This window comes from Macrobrachium nipponense, chromosome 7, assembly GCF_015104395.2.
Source record: "Macrobrachium nipponense isolate FS-2020 chromosome 7, ASM1510439v2, whole genome shotgun sequence".
NCBI lineage: Eukaryota > Metazoa > Arthropoda > Malacostraca > Decapoda > Palaemonidae > Macrobrachium > Macrobrachium nipponense.
This window is the reverse complement of record NC_061109.1, coordinates 46,604,816-46,616,451: the sequence shown is the minus strand read 5'-3', so window position 1 is coordinate 46,616,451 and position 11,636 is coordinate 46,604,816. Positions and strand designations below refer to the sequence as shown.

The following is an 11,636-nucleotide window of genomic DNA, read 5'->3' as shown; positions in this document are numbered from 1 at the left end:
AAATGCTCAGGTTGTAATGCATTTGTAAATATAAATAAGTTAAAAAATAAGTTTTAATTCACACAAGTACTTAAGAAAGGAATCCTCCAGAAATTCACACGGTTTGCTGAAAATGAAAAATAGTAGCACTACTAAGAGTTTTTCTTATTCCACAAACCTTTACGTAATGTTTAAAGTCCACCCTTCTTTTTGTGTGTCAAGGCAGGACGTAGTCTCATTATAATACATGTGCCATCTGGATCATCAGGTATTTCTTTCTTGTTCACATTTGTGTAAACTACATGGAAAGAAAGATATGGGTTTGAGTGAAAAATCTTTGTATTACTAAACAAACGTTGTCTTGTCACAAATCTGACTTATAAGAGATATATACCAGGTATATGCTTGAATATCCATTAATGCAAAAGGTTGATGCGCTGCATGCTTCAGCATGTGTTCATGTGGGTGCAGGACCTAGGAGAGCACTGAAGTACTAACTAGTTAAGACTGAGTTGGCAGCTCAGGTAGCCCTTGGGTTTGATTTTTGTAACTTTAAAACCCAAAGTAAGTGCAGCAAGGTGTTTTTATAGCAAGTGTTTTTCATATTGGAAATAAAGTTTAATTAGAAAGTAAACTTTATGTGTGCAAGTAGCAGCAAAAAGCCCCTTAAAAGTTCCATGAATAATAACTAAAAGCCCAATAACTTAAATGAAAACAGTAGAAAAGATATATAGCACTGCCAGATCCTTGTAGGTAAATCCAAAATTTTAGATAAAAACAAATGAAACGAAGGTTAAAGGCAACAGAAGTAGAGAGGGCTCTTGACTTCATGGACTTAGGCATGACAGTCTGTTGCACCGCAATAATGGTTTCTCCCCTAAATTCTGATTCTCCTCCATAGGCAGAGCATGTAACTGAAGGGTGCCCTGGTTGCTCCCAGGTCAAGAGACATGGAAACTTTCCACCACCTCAGAGAGCAGATAAGCGAATACACTTGCTGCAGCCAAAGGGTCATCTTGTGTTTCCAGGGGATGAAAGTGTCTCCAAAACTTGACATTGTGCCAAAGTGGCATAAGTATCCAGGTTGTGCCAATACCGTAACACTGAGTCTGACTTCTAGGCTGCTGAGTCCTGCTTAGCTGTACTACAGTGGTTGTTATGTTTGTAGTTCTGGATAATTTTGAACAGATTTACCAATAGCCTGACAACAAATAATATTATTTCCGGAAGATCTAAAGTTCAGAGGCCATTCAGAGGGTTAGGCTGCTTTACCCTGCTCGGAACGTTGACCATGTGCCCATCCTTGATTAAACTTTCGATTATGGTGCCCTCATTTGTGTTTTTATAAAATATCTACTGCTAGCAAAGTCTTAGAATGTGTGCAGCCATGTTTATCAAAGCACTATCAGTAGGTTGTCTTGTCATCATACCTGCTGTTCTTTCTGCCTGAAGTGGACAAACGCTTGAAGGAAGACTGCCATTAAAGAAACTGTGACACCCATTCAAGTTTCTGTTGCTTGAGGATTCGGCTGTGCCCCAACCTTCAATAGATGCCTATACGATCAGAGGGAGAGGGACCAGTGGGATTCCGACTACAGTAATAGGTGACTGTGGTCTTGCCACCACTGACAGCCCTTGAGGGCATATATTTTAGGCTACAACTGGCAACATTTTTGGTAGTCACTGCTGCTCACAGTTTTAATAACTTCAGCTGAAGTGACTGTAGACCCAACTTTTCCAGAAACAATGTGCCTGATGATCAGGGATTGCCATAACTTGGCCAGAGGACTGGGAATTTGTTAGAACAACTGAACCAAGGATGATAACATGATCCTCTGTTGAGGGAAATAGTTCCATTGCTACAAACAGAGAACAAAGCTGCTAGTACAACTGCCAGTTCACAAAAAATGAAGGTGACTAAAACTTACTTTAGGATCCATATGACACAGGTAGTGAGTACCTTCTGCTTGATAGACAAACAGATGGGCGAACATTTGGGACATGATGGGATTTTGATGATAAAAACACAAACAAACAATCAGGTATAAGGTAAAACTTGATAATAATCATTATCAATTAGAAATTAGTTCAATGAAGGTATCATACACAAAAACTGTTGTAGACTTCTGTGAGTATTATAAGAATATATTCGTCCTTTACAATAAAATAAGCAATTTCCTAGTATTTCCTACTAAAATAATTTACTTGGACTAATCAGGCTATCATCAGAGAAAATGCCATTTCCTCTCTATTAAAAGATAAGCCCAAGAGGATTCCTTACATCATCATACACACTAAGTTCAGTTAATGATTCAATAAGCTACCAAGGTCTTACCATCTAGAACACAACCAACTTTGTAACTTAAATGAGTACAGTTCTGCAAATACTATATTTTATTTTTTCCAAGAAGTTTCACAGTCCAGGGAGAAAGCAGTTATATCCAAATGTGAATTGGGGACATAATATTGATGTAATTAATTGTCAGTATGGAAACAAAATCTGGTAATGACTGGAATGATCACTTACTTCGGTTGACTGATGTTTCCTCTGTCAGCCATTTCAGTGGAACTGCTTGACGTGAGTTGGAGACGAAGAGAAGTACTAAAAGGTAGCGATAATAGTTTCCCCCATTTGCCAAAGTCCTTTTCCACTAAAAACAATATTTTGGGATACCCTTAGTTTAAACATCTGATCAGTCACTCTCTGAGGGTTAGGAACCACAGCATTAACTGAAAAAGAATGCATGGTTGGAAAAGTAATTCAGCTTTCACAACCATTTTATTTACAAGACGAAAGTGAGCTAATCCACAACTGATAGCTGGTCTCTGGTGAGCAGTATTTAGCAGAGAGGCAAATTCTATTATATGATGAAATGGCTGGCCAGACTACGAAAATGTGGGAGTTGAGAGAAATGAAGTTTTCATTATAAAACTAATATTGTAATACTTACCTGAACACCTGAATTAGCCCTGGTCACTGACCAGCCCAAACTATATCCCCACAGAATTACCCGTAATTGGGTAATTTTTTTAACTGCCAGCGCTACCAATGCTGCAGGTAAACCCCCTTCTACTGAGTTACCTGTACCACCGTTAGCAACGCTGCTGCCAGGACCGGCCGGCAGAGTGCCCTCCCTTCAATTGCACTAATCACTAATCTTTGAAGAGGGGAGAAGGGTGGGAGTCATTCAGGTGTTCAGGTAAGTATTACAATATTAGTTTTATAATGAAAACTTCATATTGCAATACATCACCTGAACACCTGAATTAGCCCGATTAACAACATTTAGAAGGAGGTGGGTTCAATCACAATCAGCCCGACCACTTACGCAATCATGCGCAGGTAACTCAGTTTCACCTACGATGCATTGTAACTCACATGTATATTCAGATCTTTGAATGAGATTGCTGGCGGAGAGAGTACCTTGTGTCAGTTTCGTCAGTCAGGTCTCGTCTCTGTCTAGATGACCTCCCATGTGGTATTCATTACCTCGCGTGTGTGGAGGGAAAAGGGGGCCTCCCATGTGGCTGCTAGGCCTCTCGTGTATGGAGGAGGAGCTGCTTGAGCAACTCCTTCGGGTTCTTTGTTGATCACTGCTGGTGAAGAAGCACGTAGGGTGTGTCGTCGTCGTCGTCGTCGTCGTCGCTGTTCATCCCTGCTATCTGCCTACCTATTTTTCTCTTTATAATGTGTGCCGTTAATGAAGAAAAACAAAACGGGGGAAAAAAAAATTTTGCTAAGCTACAGACCTAAGGCAATAATCCCCCTCCCCCTCTGTTCACTAATACTTGATGTGCGAACTTACCGAACTACCTCATTAGGGGCTACGAAAGGTCCCAGCAAGTAACCCTCCATCGAAGCAAACTGAATGTCCTTAAGATAGAAAGACGTGAAGACAGAAGCCGATTTCCAGGTTGCTGCTTCCAAAATCGATGATACTAAATAGTTCCTTAGGAAAGCCGAAGAGGTAGCTATTCCTCTAATGGAATGTGCTCTTGGGCGAGAGTCGCTGCTACCGGGATCGGCAGGAACGTTACCTGAAGCCTGAGTAATAACTTCCTGTAGGAACAAACTGACCGCATTCTTTGAAATGGCTCTAGAGGGATTCCTCGGTGACACAAATAACATCCGCAGATGAGGCAAGAGCTTTTCTGTGCGTGTAAATATGTCTTTAGTGCACGGACCGGACAAATGCGTATTTCTAGTTCGTCGTTTCCAACAAAATCTTCCAGAGAGGAAACTTTATATGCTCTCGGCAGGGGATTGGTTTCCGATTCTGATTTGGCGAGAATTCTGGTACGTGCGAGAGATAGATATCCCTACCGTACAACGATACTGTCCTAGATACTGCTTGTATGTCTCCCACTCTCTTTGCTGTAGCAAGCGAAACCAAGAACAAGACTTTCTTGGTCAGTTCCTTCAGGGTCAACTCTCCTGAGGGCTCGTAACTAGAAGACCTCAGCATATTTAAAACTGCCGCTGAATCCCACGAAGGGGCCCGAAGCGGTACCATAGGGCGTTCAATTTTGAACGACCTTAGGAGATCGTGCAATACCCTGCTGTTAGACAACTCCGGGAGATGAAACCGGAACGTACTACTCAGCATAGACGTATATCCCGTTATAGTCGAGAATGACTACTACTTGTGTTTCCTGAGAAACAGGAGGAAATGCGCAACCTTCGTGATGGTAGGAGGAGAGATACTATGTCCTTCCTTCCTACACCAGCTCCTGTACATTGCCCACCTAACTTGATAGTTTTCTGGTAGACTTTCTTAGACATAGTGAAAGCTGGCGAGCCACTTCCTTAGAGAGCCCCGCACTGCATGCCGCTCGCTTGATAGTCTCCACGCAGCCAAGGTTGAGCACACGCAGGTTCTGATGGTAATAATGAAAATGGGGTTGTCTGAGTATATCTCTCCTTTTCGGGAGGATCACAGGAGGTTCCTCTAACATTTCTAGGAGATCCGGAAACCACGGTCTCTGGGGCCAAAACTTAGCTATAAGAGTCATTTGAGTACCCGTACTGCTTCTTAGTTTCCCTAATACCTGATGTATTAATCCGAAGGGGGGAAACGCGTACACCTGTAGGTTGTCTCACGATTGGAGCATCGCATCTGTCCCGCACGACATGGGATCCGCTACCGGGGAGAAGTAGGTTGGAAGTAAAAAATTCAGTCTTGTGGCGAAAAGGTCTACTGTAGCCGGCCATCTCTTTAGCAAGAGCTGGACTTCCTCTTGTACTAACGTCCACTCGCCCCCTAGTACTTCTCTTGACCGACTCAGTGCATCCGCTAATATGTTTAGTTTCCCCGCTATAAACTGGGAAGGAGAGAAACATCGTGTGATTCGCACCACCGAAGTATCCTCTGTGCGATCATATTTAGCTTTGCCGACCTTGTTCCCCCTTATTTCCTCAGGTAAGCCAACGTCGTCACATTGTCCGAGAAAAGCGCTACCGCTTTTCCCCCGACCAACTCTGAAAACCGTGTTAGTGCTCTCTCTACTGCTCTCAACTCACGATAATTTATCGATTTCTCCCTATCCGGATCCCTCCAAAGGCCCTTGGCCTGAGTTTCCTCTAAGGTTGCGCCCCAACCTTGATCCGAGGCATTTGTATATAGATGAACGTCCGGAATCAGGAGGGCCAGACTTACGCCAGCGGTCAGATGAGATTTGTCTGACCACCACTGAAGATCCTCTAGGCAGGAATCATCCCAGATTACCACTGTGCTCTCTTCCCAAAAGTCCCAAAGATACCCGAGACATTTCTGCAGAGAGCGCATCCTGAGACGAGATCCTGGAACAATAAGTGAGAGAGAGGACATCCTCCCCAACAAACTTCTCCATTCGCTCACTGGTTGAGCTTTCTATTTGACTGAGGATAGAAAGCACTCGCTCTTGTGTTGGAAAAGCCCTCAACCAGCGAGTTTGAATCGTCATACCTAGATATGACTTTACTTGTGATGGTGAAAGGGAACTCTTCTCGAAATTGATTCTTATTCCTAACCTTTGACACAGTTATAACAGGAACTCCTTGCTCTTAACGCTTCCTCTCTTGACGAAGCCTGAATGAGCCAATCGTCGAGATACCTCCTCATTCTGAATCCCCGACGATGCATTATTGCCGATATTGGAGACATTACCCTCGTAAACACCTGAGGTGCAGTGGTCAGCCCGAAGCAGAGGACTTTGAACTGGAAAGTTCCGTATGGACCCGAGAATCTAAGGAACTTCCAAGATTCCTGATGTACTGGAATCTGGAAATATGCGTCCTTGAGGTCCACTGAAATCATCCAGTCGTCTCTCCAAACCGATCTCAGCACAGATTGGGAAGTTTCCATGTGGAATTTCGTAGAGACCACCAGTTGATTGAGACCCGACAAGTCTATAATCAGTCTCCATGAACCTCCCGCCTTGGCGTTCACGAAAATCCGGCTGTAAAACCCCAGCAAAGGGGGAGCAGGTTCTATCGCTCCCTTCTCTGAAAGTGACCGAATCTCCGCTGCCAAGGCCATACCCTTGATGGAGTGCAGGGAATAAGTGGCTAGATGAATAGGAACATCGGATAGGGGAGGTACGGAATAGAATGGAATCTTGTATCCGTTCCTCAGGACCTCCACAACCCAACACTCCATGTCCCACTTCTCCCAGATGTTCGCGAAGTGGTTCAGACATCCTCCTACTGGTGTCGACGAGGGCAACATCTCCTACTTGCGAAAACCCCTCTTCGCTGCTGAAGGCTTCAAAGTTACCGTCGGGGAAGCCTTGGCAGAGAACCGCACCTTCTTAGGGGACCTAACAGGAGACCGAGAGCCGGTACACTTACCAGGTGACGGTATACGCGCACCCTTATGGGATCTGACACCTTGTGCCACAACCCGTACCATCGCTTGTTGCGACTCTACCGCTGATGCTGAAGAGACTAAGTTTACCATCGCCGCAACTTCGTCCTCTTTGAAGAGTTTGTTGCAGAGTGCGAGGGGTGCCCTGGACAGGGCCCTCTTATGGATATCTGGGAAATGGGGGGGAAGATGGCTCAAGTATAAGTCTCTCCTCTTCTTCCCAATAAAGGTAGTGCTGGCCACTGCGACATTTGCTTGATGAGCCAATCCCATCGAAACCGACGTGATCAGATTATCGAAAAGGACTGGATCCAATGGAACGAACCCGTCTCTTTTCAAGAAGCCCGTCAAACCCGACAACATCCACATCGAGTGTGAGAGAGCTTCGGACTGGTTCCGAAAGGTGTCCTCCAAAATGGTCGCTTCCTTCAAGGTGATTCCTACCTGTCTGGACGACAAGGGAACTCGCCAAAAGAGCCTTTACCGATTCATTCAGGAGAACTCTTATACCCGACGAAGGGTTACCTGCTACTCCATACACATTCTTCCTGGGTGGAAGCAGAGAAGAATACTGCCTACCCGAAGTCAACCTAACGTCTGCCTCTCTCAAGGACTGCTCCACCCGACCAAACCAAATCAACTTACAGGACATGTGAGGTATTGAAGGTTTTGTGGAATATAATTCCTCGAACATAGCCTGAATAGGGTGTACTAGATCTTCCGCCACTCGACTGAGGGAACAAATCGTGAATAAATTGTACCATCCTTTTATATTCACTTTCTCCCGCTTGGGGAAAACTCTCTTCCACGATAGGGACTACTTCTTCCAACGACATTTCCCTATCTGGATCCTCCGATTGGAGAGAAGCAGGACAAGAGACAGGACGAACTTCCAACTTACCCGACTGCAAAGAGGGGGAACTCAATAAATCCCTATACCTGGAATCCTGACCAATCAATCCGTGTAGAATCCCCACACCAACCGTAGCCGGTTGTGCCAGAATCCTCTCTCCTAAGAGAGTTGACGCAGCTCGTGGAGTTGTTGCATTGACAAACACTGGGTGTTTCGAACCCGAAGCAAACCTCCCTGAGGTCGACCCCCCCTGGTGTGAAAAATCCGCATGAATCGTCTCATCCTGAAGACCTGATGACGAAATCAGTGTAAGGCGCTGCCGATCTACCCAAACCGGATTGCAAAGGAACTGATGTTGAAACACCTGAGTTTAACCTCCCCAAATACCCTGAGCCAACACCTGAGAACTCCGAAGCCGCAACCCCTGCGACATTACGTAAGTTCCTAACCACAGGGGATCCCGCTAACGCGGAAGAACTCGCTCCCGGAGCGAGATCACTTGTACCTGAGCGAACCATACCAGTACCTAACACTGGAGTAGCCGCAATACCAGTACCAATCATGCCACCCAACGCCCTATTTGGATGGGGAACCGCCGCAGCGGTCTTAATACCAGAAGAATCACCTGCCGTAACGGTTACATAAGAATTAGAAGAGGGAATCTTCATTCCTGTAACCCCCACCAAACCAGCACCAATACCATAACCCTTAGAAAAGGAAACTCCCGCACCCTGAGAAAAGTTTGGGAAAGACATCGAAGGAGAAGAGAAAAAGGGAGAGGACATAACTGGTATACCTACTGGAACCCCTGCCGAAGAACTTGGGCAGTACGAGGCCCCGCCCACCAAGCTCGCACTGACAGCTGTGCTAAGAGAGCGGGATACGCCCACCGGGTCTGAAATGCCTAACTGTCCGTTTGCTGAACCCTCCGCTTCTGAACGAGGGACCTCAGAACGGGACCCCTCTGGGAACTAACCACCCGGGGGAACCTGTCGACCGGTTGTAGACGAAGCTAAGGCATGCCCCAAAAGAGAAGAGTGAGGAGGAACTTGAGAGGTAGAGCTTGTAGATAAGGAGTGGAGAGAAACATTAGGAATAGAAGGAAAAACAGACGTAAAAGGAGATGTAGAGGAAGAAGGCGAAGAAGAAGCCATTCTTTTGAGTGAAAGAAGGCATATAGATTTCCCTCCCCCCTGATAATCCTGCAACATATCACCCAAAAACTCAGGGAAATTCTTACTGACATGATCCCGAATGTCCGAAAAGCCTAAATGAAAGCACTGTCTAACCAGAAGTCTATAATTCTGAGACAAACCTAGGATATTAGGGTTATACTCAGCCAAGTTAAATCTTATTTCATCAAATTGGCTACCACCAGCCCCTGAATCTGTAAAAGGACCCGCTGGGAAGGAAACTTTAGAAGAAGAAGGTATGGCCTCGAAATTTTCAACAGGTCTCGCTTCTGATACCAACTTAACGGATGACTTAGTATCCTTCGGAAAACACGAGGACGGAAACAGAACTTCCGTCAGATCCAATGCCGATCCTGTAAAGATAGCCGAATCTGAACCCGAAAGGCACTGCTCTAGCAGCTTCTCATCCTTAACCTCTACACTAGGATCCCTAACAGTCTTGGTCTCACCTATTGCTAATTCACACTTTTTATTTACGCTTTTAGGGGGAAAGGGGGAATTTTGCTGCTGACACTGCCTGCTCCACGATAGGGGTCCGGCGGATCCTACCCTTTGGGCTTGGGGTTCCCCATAACCCCCGGCACCCATTAGGGCTGGTTCTGGAACAGGCAGGGGAGCTGAAAAAGAGCGGTTAAAATCCACACTCCTATTACTATCCTTATCGTGATTCAATTTTGTCAACAATTCAGTAAAAAGACTGGTCATACTTGATGACAACTTATCCTCTAATTTCTTGAATAATACAGCTTCTAAACTATCTTCTTCCACTTTCTTAGGTTCTGTCACCCTACGCTTATTCTTCGACTCTAAGTTCTCCATCTGGTCCAATGACCAGTCCCTACACTCCTGACATCTCTGTTTGACCCCACACAGTACCTCCCTACAACTAATGCAACGTGAATGTCCGTCATGTTTCAGGATACTCATCCGCTTCTTGCAGGAAAAACAAGACCGATGAGCTGCCCCATCGCCGCTGCAAGGTTGCTCTGGAGTCGTAGCAGATGAGGATGACTTCGAAGGTGCAGCTGGAGATGTTTCTTTCTGAGGTGTGTCCATAATAGAAAAGTCCAATCAACACTTTAGTCAAATCCAAAATCCAGAAGAGGTCCAAATGAAGTCCAACCAAGGTTCATCAACAAAACAGCAGGTTAATCTGTGGGTCGGGCTAAAGACCAAAATCTTCGCTTGAGCTAGGAAACTTCCCAACGCTCGAGCGAACAAAAAGCAATTGAAGGGAGAGCGCTCTGCCGGCCGGTCCTGGCAGCAGCGTTGCCAACGGTGGTACAGGTAACTCAGTAGAAGGGGGTTTACCTGCAGCGTTGGTATGGCAGTTAAAAAAATTACCCAATTACGGGTAATTCTGTGGGGATATAGTTCGGGCTGGTCAGTGACCAGGGCTAATTCAGGTGGTGTATTGCAATATTAGATATAAAGGTATACCATAACTTCAAAACTTACATCCAAATAAGTAGCGCCAAGGGAGGCAGTTTTGGAAATAATTTATAAAAAACAGTTTTTAGAGAATTATGGTGATTCCCATGATTACCAGAAAGACCTTAATTATGACTGTTCATGAACATCAAGAGATAGCAGCTTTCTCAGAATTATCTTACTGATGAGGACCAAAGTTTACTTCCACATACTGCTATTGAAGAAAACCTTGATAATAAGAGGGTTAACTGCTTCCAAATGAACTCATTAGTCTAAGTCTTCCTGGGTTGGCAGAGATTATGAAACTTCCTAAAAAGGTTTCACAGATCACTTGATATCCCAGGAAGAGTCCTAGCTCTTGGTAAGGCTTAGTATACGTATTGCCAAAATAGGCTGTCCAGTCTTGTGCTTCCCAAAGAATCTGAATTTTACTTGCTCAAATTAGCTGCTATTATAACAACGGTTATCAAAATAGATTTCCTCTTCACACGCTAATGGGTCAAGTTAATGCAGAATTCGACCTCTTGCAGAGGTTTCAAAACTTGGTAACAACCGAGAGATTGATACTGATGAAATTTTGTTTTATAAATCTGAGAACTTTCAACACCTCTCAGTGATTTTGTAGCAAATCTGATTTAAAAACATGATGCAAGGGCAATCAACTGAATCCTTGTATTTCCAAGAAAAAACAAGCTTACATGGCGCCCAGCTCTTGCAATGTGTACATAGTACACACTTCAGCCTAATCTACACTTGCTTTCTTTCTTTTGCTTCTAATCCGTTTCTCGGTCTCTTCCTACTTAACTGTCTAACATCCTTAACTTTAATAAACAACCCTCATGCCTACAAGCTGCTTGGGAATGACATAAGTAGTGTAGAACAAGAGGAGGACCTTTGAATCATTATTACCAAGGACCTAAAATCCACAAAACAGTGCATAAAAGCTGAATAGAAGGCACAGAAACTAGTGGAATACATAAAGACGCAGTTCAAATGCAAAAACAAGGAAACAGTGCTGCAGCTCTACACATCAATGGTTAGACCTCATCTTGAATATGCAGTACAGTTTTGGTCGCCAACGCTAAGAAGGACATCAACAGATTAGAAGGGGTACTAGCAAGATCCCCAAAGTTAATTCCATCCATCAGGCAAATAGGTTACCAAAGACGACTAGAGAGCTTAAACATGTATGGCTTAGAAACACGACGATTGCAAGGACACCTAATACAAACATAAAATACTGAAAGGTGTAACAAACACAGACAGCAACCTATTTACGTTAAACGAAACCCAAACAAGAAATAATGGATGGAAACTAAAACTGAAGAGATACAA

The 11,636-nt window shown here is 44.4% G+C and overlaps 1 long non-coding RNA gene across 2 annotated transcripts in view; it reads right to left on the bottom strand.

Annotated features, from left to right (window-relative positions):
• Positions 1-10: 10 nt before the first annotated feature.
• Positions 11-11,636, bottom strand: part of LOC135217751 (uncharacterized) — a 332,198-nt gene continuing 320,572 nt past the window's right edge. For both annotated transcript variants that reach the window (XR_010315184.1, XR_010315185.1), the window contains 2 exons: positions 2,507-2,709; positions 11-277 (listed from right to left, as the gene is read on the bottom strand). This is a non-coding gene — a long non-coding RNA (uncharacterized LOC135217751). The remainder of the gene's footprint in view (positions 278-2,506; positions 2,710-11,636) is intronic.